Below are 9,237 nucleotides of genomic sequence, written 5' to 3'. Positions count from 1 at the left end.
TTCTTATTGGACTTGATGTTGGCCATAAATTGGGCATTTTCTATATGCTTTTCAGTTAAATGTACTTCACACTTTCTCGTTGTCTCTTCCCATCTATTGCATTTTTATGTCCACTGATTAGACAGTGTGTGCAATGTACTTTGTTGAATTGCAATGTAAACATGACCTAAACTTCCAAGATCAGTTTACCCGAAAAGGTTATTAGCACTATTTATACTATATTTAACTGCATCTCAGATACATTTAGGGGCCTGTTTGGTGCAGTCTATGTCTAAGTATTTGGTACATGTTCTGTTTACTATTTAAGTTTATGAGACAAAAAAAAATTAAATAAGCTTAAAAAGCTAATGAGAAGTAAGAAAAGATGTACTTTTAGCTTTTATTTTTTTAATTATTAACTTTCAACTTATTAAAAGTTATACCAAACATGTCTTTTATATTTCCCATATGCCTTAATAAAGTTTTAGTCCCCCCAAAGTGGAATGCCAATGAGGCCAAAAAAATATTTAGTTCAAAAACAAATACAAAACAAAATGATAATCCAACTGTAAAGCCAGAGGTGTTGGAATTGTTTGGTGCAGGTTTTATTTGTTTTTAAGGTAAGTTTATAGTTGATAATTAGAAAGTAAAAGTGAAAAATATGCCTTCTACAAGTTACAGATAATCAATTTATTTAAATTACTTTGTCTAAGAAGTTATAAGTAAACTTATACCAAATAATTTGACACGTTTTTTAAATGAAAAAAATATTTTAAAAAGTCATAAATTGTTCATATAAATTGTACACAACGGTTCCTTGTATTCAACTTGCTCTTCTTTTTCTTTTTTTATCGGTAGAAAATGCATTAAGGAAAGCCAAAACGGCACTTATAAGAATCCATCTAATTCAAAATTTACACTATACAAAGGGAGAAATACAGCTAGAAGTGCCAAGGAAGGAGACTAAAAAAATATTCAGACGTACATTTCATGCTCGTACTCGTACTGCGAAGCAGAGTTGATCATAAGAGTTCGGCAATAGAATATGTTTGGAATACTTTAGACGCCCACCACAAAGAGGGTAAGTTGAACTTTACCACTGATGGACTCTCCAACAAACAAAACAACAAAACCCACAAAACATGGGCAACCAAAAAATAGAAAAACAAACTCACAAACAAAACGTAAAAAAATAACAAAATAGCAAGCCAAACCCATAACTAGACAAGCCAGGAAAACAAAGACAACAAGCCTATACAACCAAAACTTTCAGCAAGCGGCGGGGCAAATCCGGCAGGGAAGGAGGTGGCAGTGCAAAGGAAGGGAGGCGGCATCCAGCAGGCCAGGAGAAGATGGAAAAGAAGACGATGAAGGGCGACAACTCTGGCGATGATAGACGACACTGAAGAGAGGCAAGACGGATGGGAGAAGACGGATTCGACGAAAGCCATAGCCGAAGTTGAGGTGGTGGGAAACAAACACCTCACAGAGGAGGGAGAGGATGGAAAGTCAAAACTTCCAAATTATTGGACCAAAGCAGAGAAGGGGAAAAGAAAATAGGAGGGGAGGGGGCCGGAGGCTGCCGGAAGCCCCTCCTCCACCCCGACGGCCGCAGCACTCCTGAAACCCTAAGAGAAGAAAAGTTTAGAGAGAGAAGCTCTTAAACTTAGAGAGAGAAATTTTATGTTAATTGTATTCAACTTGCTCATTGGTGCTATTTGTTGCAACTTAAATGAGTTGTTTATAATTTATTTTGGGTAAATTACAAATATATCGTCTGAGATTTGTTTAAAATACGAATTGTCTCCTATGGTTTAGAAAATTACAAATATCTTCCTGTCAGAATTTTTTATTTAACAGAATTAATTGAAAAAGTGAAATTTCTAACTATTCACCCATAAAATAATAAAATTATCTGAATTATTAATTAAAATAAAATTTTAACATTATTAATAATTGTTAATTAACTTGATGATTTATTAATAAAATGACCTATTTGTTATGAAATTAGAAACTTTAGGGGGCATAATGTAATTTCTAGAACCACGGTGGTAATTTGTAATTTAAGTAAATCTCAGGGAGTGTGTTTGTAATTTACCAATTTATTTTTTTTGATAGTTTTTGTCAGATTATTTAATTTAATTTTTGCTTGTAATTTATTAGGCAAAATAGCTTAAATAAATTGAAAAAAATTGATTATCTAAAAAATGTTTTTGGACATTTGCTTTTTTATTATTAGCTTTTAACTTCTAATAAATTGCACCAAATATAAAGGCCGAACATGGTTCAATTTGATTCGGTTTTGAAATAAATGACCAAATCACTATATACAATTTCATTAAATATGGAATCAAATTGAACCATGAAAGTCTTCAAAACGAATGAATCAAATTGAATCGAATTATAAGAATACGGTTTGAATCCGTTTAGAATCACAATTTTCATAGACTTTGTTATCGTTGACAACTTGATCATAATCTACTTAAAAATCAAATAATATGTTATCATTTGACAAATAAGAATTGCTTAAATGATTGTTTTGAATTAATTCTATCATTATATGATAATACACAACAACTTATTAATGTATATGAAATATTAACAATGTACTCAAATATCTACCATAAATAACAAATTATATATATATATATATATAACAGTCCAACTCAGTTGTAAATTGAAACCATAACTAAATATAATTCACTTATTTTAATAATCAAAACTAAGTCAGGTATCATGAAAAGCAAACAAAACAGTCTGATTTGATCTGAATCGAAATTTATTTGCGATTTTTCAATTTTGTTTGCTTAGATTTAACCAAACATGCCCATGTCTTGTGTCACTCATCCTGAGTTGTGTGGACTGATAGCGTACCCCGGAGGACTACGGATAGTGTACCCCGGAGTTTCCCGATCGATTCACGGGATGTGATGATGTGTGGAGCTGCTTATCCCGCTTCCAAACAGAAAAAAACTAATGCATGTCCTTGCACCCTACCACAAGGATAGGGAGATTCTACCAAACATTTTTTTTTATATATATAAAAATTAAAAAAAGTTATATGACATTTTATTATAAAAAATAAATAAATATTATGACATGTTATATCATTTTCAGTTATATCCAAACATACATAATCAAAATTTTTGGTCTTAACTAAAATAACAAATACAATAAATCATAATTAAGTCATATTAAACACCACAATATATCATAATTAAAAATTACAAAATATTATAATTACGATATATGGTACTCTTTTTGAGTGTATGTTATAGAATTTTATGTATATATATGTGTTTGTACACGAGTGATTGTGTTTCGATTACATGGAGTTATTTGAGATGTCAACTCTAACCAATCCAATGGAGTCATACGTTATCTGAGATGTCAATCTTAGCCAATCTAACTTCACACTATATTTGGATATTTAGGCAGTAAAAAAATGAAATGATTCATTAAATTATGATAAAATAGAAAATAGGAGAGAAAAAAAGAAAGATAGTTTCTCTTCAATATTGTTAGAAAAAAAAATAAATGAATAAACTTACAAGTTATAAACCAAAATAACCTTTTATGCTTTTATTTATTTAGTACCTAAATGGATTTATGGGTAAACTACTAATAGATTTTAATAATTAGATTTAATTTTCATCAAATCCCATTGAAAATAAGTCTTAATAAAATTGTCGCTAAAAATAATCTTTTGTGGCAATTTTTTTTGGTTATATTGTTAAAAATTGACAATTAATGACTTTTTTTTATCACGATTTTTATAAATTGTCTCTAAAACTTACAAGTAGTGATGTTTTTCTATGAAGAATTTTTGAAACTATCACTGAAAGTTAAAAATTATTGACTTTTTTGTGACGATTTTTTTAAACAATCGCTAAAACTTATAATTAGTGACAATTTTTAAACTATTGCTGAAAATTAATAATTAGTGATATTTTTTAATAGTATTTAATGAAAAACGTCATTAATTAACATATGATCTATTAAATAATAAGTCCACCTAGGACCTACACATAAAATTCTAATAGTTTTGCTATTATACAAAATTAACAATCATGTCATTTCTTTTTTGTCTCAATCTCTTCACATTTGGAGAGATTCAAAAAGTGAGTTGTAAGATAAATCAATTTCTCATTATTTATCTCTTCTTTAATAATCCAAACAAGTGATTAGGACTTAAACAAATCAATTTCTTTTTCTTTTTTTTTTTTTTTTTTGTTCCCTTCCAAATCAGGCGATCCCAACGAACTGTTAGGACAGATATTCCAATATGACCATTTTTTCTGGGAAATTATTCAATACTCCCGGAACACTACATGGTCATACTCCAAGCCAATCACTAATTACTTAGCCCCATATTGTTCCTCCATCCCCAATATAAATTGTAAGCCCTTACGCCTCTCCACCAATAAAACCTTATAGAGCATTACGTGTCCATTCTCCGAGAGTACTGAATAATCACTCACTTTTCCCCCGTTATATCATTTTGACATCACCATGATGTAAATTGGAATTATACCCATGCAGTCTAATCCATCTTTGCTATAAAATCAACTTTCAATTTCAACCATAACTTCGCATGAAGTATAAGTAAATATGAATACGGTGTAACATAATTGTGGGTTGAAAAAAGTGGTGTAAAAAGGCATTCCTCTTGAACTTGATTTCCAAGATGCCCCTCGAAAATAAAATAAAATAAAATATAAATAAATAAATAAACTCACAATGACCAATGGAGATCCTATACCATTGAGGTGCTTTTAGCTTACCAATAGAGTTTAATAACATTAGAAGTAGCCTTTTGAAATATTGAGAGAGTACACATCGTGGAAAATTTTACACTAGTGAATTGGATTGAGTTACCAAGAAGAAGAAGTCACATATGCAATAGTTTTAATATCTCCCTCATAGTCAAAGAAGGATGCTCCTTTGGTTTGGAGCACTATCAATTTTATCCTATCACCATCACAACCCTCTCGTGGCCCACAAGGATATAAATATCACTAATTTAAGGGATTTGTGTTTGATGGTCTTTCCATTTCTATATTTACATTTTCATGTATCTTTGTTCACATCCTTCTTATTATTATTGTTATTATTACTATTTTCCTTTTCACCATTCATTTCTTTTCTTCTTGTGTTTATAATTTTTTTTTACAATTATAAGAGCAAAATTGGGTAAAGGAGAACTTGTATTATGCACTAGTGAGACTCAGTGGCATTTGGGGTGATTGTTTTGTGAATTTTTTAGTTAATACATTTGGAAAGTTCATTAAAAAAAAAAAAAAAAAAAAAATTTTGAGTGAATACATTAATGTGAATTTTGACTTTTTTTAGTTGGTCAAAAACAACTTGTTAACCGTTTAACTTTCTAGTTTTTTTTTTTTTTTTTTTTTTTAAATCAAAAGTTGACTTTTTCTTCTTATGTCCCCCAAAACGATGTGTTATATTTGACAGAGGGGCATCTCATTCAAAATTACATTAGGCAACAGCGAGACTCAAATTCAAACATTGCATACCACAAAAAAATACCCCATCCGCCACGCCAACCCGTTGGTCCCAATCTCACATGTGTTTTTATAATTTATGCCACTAGAACTTCAATCCTATGACCAATTAGTTAAGGCTTGAACCAGGGAGATAAGAAAGATACCATCAACAAGCCTAAAACAGCTATCCTTTAAAAATAAAAATAAAAACATGTAGCATCTTATATTTGCATTTGGTGTTCTTATATTGTCACCCATCTTTGATTTTGGTTCATAAATTTAAGTAGAGATTTGGAAAGGAAAATGAAGGCTTGAGGTTTGGAGGTTCAAAACTTCTTACGTGTAAATAATTTATTAGGCCAATTGATATAGAGTTTTGCCTTGACTTTAATTGAGACCCATACAAGTGGATGGTGAGATTGGTCTTTCGGATTAGTTAGTCCAATGAGCCGGATACTGAGTTACCAAAAAATTATAATAATAAATATGATACATTTCACACACCCTATCCAATCCATGAACTAAATACAACTGTAAAGTATTGCTGACAAAACCATTGGGACACAAGGTTTGGTTGATTTGGTTTTCACCATTGTCAAATGGTTTTGATTTTCCTTTGCTTTCTTCCCATGTTTATAATTTATAACCCATAAACAATTATCATTTAGAAATTAAGGATAGGAAATAAAAAATCCCACATATGTAAAAATTATCATTTTCACCACCATTTGCGTTCTCCTTAAGGTTATTGCTGCTGTTTCCTAATTAAATATTTCTCACACTACAATTTTCATATTCTTCTTCTCAATTAATTCCCCTCTTTCCATTTTTTTCTTCCATGCTTCTCAGTCCTGCTTCTCATAACTACGATTCAAGGATTAACAAATTAACAAAATAACAACAAAAACAAAAACAAGAACAAGTGCTGCAATAACCCCCCAAAAAAAATGAAAAATGAGGGCATTGTCAAATAATAGACATTAAGAAAGATAAACATTACAACTAAACGCCATCCTTTAAGAAGGAAAAAAAAAAAAAGAGTTATTACCTTTTCATCATTAACAAAGCTTGAATACAAACCAAAATGCAATCTTCTAATTCTTGACCATTTATATCTATTTAAACCTCAAATTCAACATTCAAAATAATAATAATAATAATAAATAAAATCTCTTATAGCATTCAAATATTATTTGTTTTGCAGTATTTCTAACAAACTCAAGATCAATAAACCGAATGTTATGGTGGTTTATATACAGCTTCTCCCTTTGACCTTTTGAAAGCCAACGATCGATGACCTGAACTCACAGGCTTTGAAGATTACCTGTTGTGTAGAGGATCGGGAGATGATGGTACTTCTCTATCAATGGTTGCAAAAAAGCCTTCATTGGTTGTACTGTTGAAACTTTTCGTTAATAACTGAGTTTGAGTCTGAGTCTGAGTCGGGTTCTCATTCTTTATCTCTTCGAGATATCTAGCTCCCAACGCTGCTTGGTGTAACGCTGAAATGCTCAGCAAAAGTAGTAAAAAATAACCAACTTGACTCTTTAAGATTGACATTTCTTGCTAGGTACTGCACACTAACTCCTTTCTATAGAGTTGTCCTCTGTGTGTGTGTGTGAGAGAGAGAGGGGTTTGCTATCTAAGCTAAGAAGGGAAGAATAAATATTATGCTAGAGAGAGAGAGAGATTGAACTTGTTGGGGAAGCTGAAGTAGTGGAATTTAAAGAAGTGAAAAGAGAAGAATAGTCAAACTGGCTATGTGGTGATTGTGAGTTTTGTGAAGAGAGATTGATCGTGATGTATATAAGCTAAGAAGGGAAGAATAAATATTATGCTAGAGAGAGAGAGATTGAACTTGTTGGGGAAGCTAAAGTAGTGGAATTTAAAGAAGTGAAAAGAGAAGAATAGTCAAAATGGTATGTGGTGATTGTGAGTTTTGTGAGGAGAGATTGATCATGATGTATATATATGGTCAAATTGGAGATGAGACTTTGTTTTTTGTTTTTTGTTTTTTGATAAGTAATGGGGCAGTGTGGTGAGGCTTATTAATAGGATACCACGAGGTTGTGGGGGTGGTTGTGCTATTGTCTCCCACCCCATCTCCATGTGATGAACCGTACTCCTTGGACGACTTGTTTTGATGTTATTACTTCTACATATATTGCCCCAAACTTGGTAGAACAATACCTTTATCCAGCTAATAATTTTCTGGTTTTTTAATACAATAATCAGGTTTTACAAATTCACTGTTACATATTGTATAAGTCATTGCATAAGAAATTATTAGTTTTATAATACCATTATTTACTAATATATCAATTAATAATGTTCGATATCGGTTGATAAACGACTGTAACATTGGTATCGATACATAGTCTGATATCGTTATTTAAAGGGTAAATTACCGGCACCTATCCTGTCTAGTAGACTTAATTTCACAAAAATCCAATCCATATTTGAAGTGCCCGGATTAGTCTTGATTTTCTATTGTTTTGTCATTTTTGCCCTTGAGTGGTGTATTTTTGCATCTGACTCTTTTGTATTGTGTCACCCTAAATAATGTCATTATTCTCTTGGTCACTTTTTCAAAAGACTCTCTCTCTCCCTCTCTCCCCCATTTATCTAAAGAGCTTCAAACAACCATTGTCACCACACCACCATTGTCGCCATGGCTATTCCCACCACCACCACTATTATCTGTCACTGACCATTACCACCTTCGCCGGCCACCGCCACCGCCACCGCCACCGCCACCGCCATCTTTCACCAACTATATCCATCGTCGTCGATTTATATTTTACTATCTCTGATCCACCGCCACTGTTCACCAACCACCTCTGATGTCGTTGATCTCTGCTCCACGTTGCAGATATATTATCGTCGCTGCCACTATCCTTTATCTTTGTTGTCCTTGTTACCTACCATTTTTCTGGTGACCTAAAAAATTTTAAATCTACATCGATCTAGTTGTTTTTATGGTACAATCAAGTTCAAACAACTATAAGCAATAGTGATTCTTCGAATCTCGTCTCTCTCTATCCCCTTTCCTCTCTCTTTATTTCTCTCAAATCAAATATGTTCCAAACAAGGGTTTAATATATCAGTGATTTATTTATCACTGAATATGTCTTTGAATCTTATGTTGATTTGTGACGATGATGACAAAATTTTCTTTTTGTAATTTTTTAACAAACAATCAATGATAAATTTATCACTGAATATATCTTTAAATCTTATGTTGATTTGTGATGATGACGACGACGGGATTTTCTTCGTAATTTTTCTTGACAAACATTCAATGATAAATTATCACTAGTTGGAGGTGGTCTCGAGAATTATCAAAAAACATCACTAGAAAATGATCGTCAGATGTCAAAGATGGCTTCCAAAGGTCGAAGATAACTACCGATAGTGGTCACCAACAATCGAAGATCAGCACCATCGACTGGAGATGGTAACCAGAGGTAGTAGTTAGGCGGGAGAGAGTCCTGGCAGTGCTAATAATAGGGATGAAAAATATGTGGGGAGGATATTTTGGGAATATTGATAGGTGAAAAATAAGTAGGACTAATAGGTAAATAATTTTGATTAATAGGACCAATCCGTAAGTCCCTCATATTTAAAAGGGTACTCAGGCCATAGGTTCATTTTTTAATCTTTTGGGCCATTAGGCCCAAATTTTAATCTAATTGGGCCAAAATGACATAATTTGTTAAAAAAATACAACTATGTGTTGAAATCAACTCATCTA

The sequence above is a fragment of the Camellia sinensis genome, chromosome 2, assembly GCF_055761805.1.
Source record: "Camellia sinensis isolate YWXY chromosome 2, ASM5576180v1, whole genome shotgun sequence".
Classification (NCBI taxonomy): Eukaryota; Viridiplantae; Streptophyta; class Magnoliopsida; order Ericales; family Theaceae; genus Camellia; species Camellia sinensis.
The sequence above is the reverse complement of the archived record's forward strand: the minus strand, read 5'-3'. Positions refer to the sequence as shown.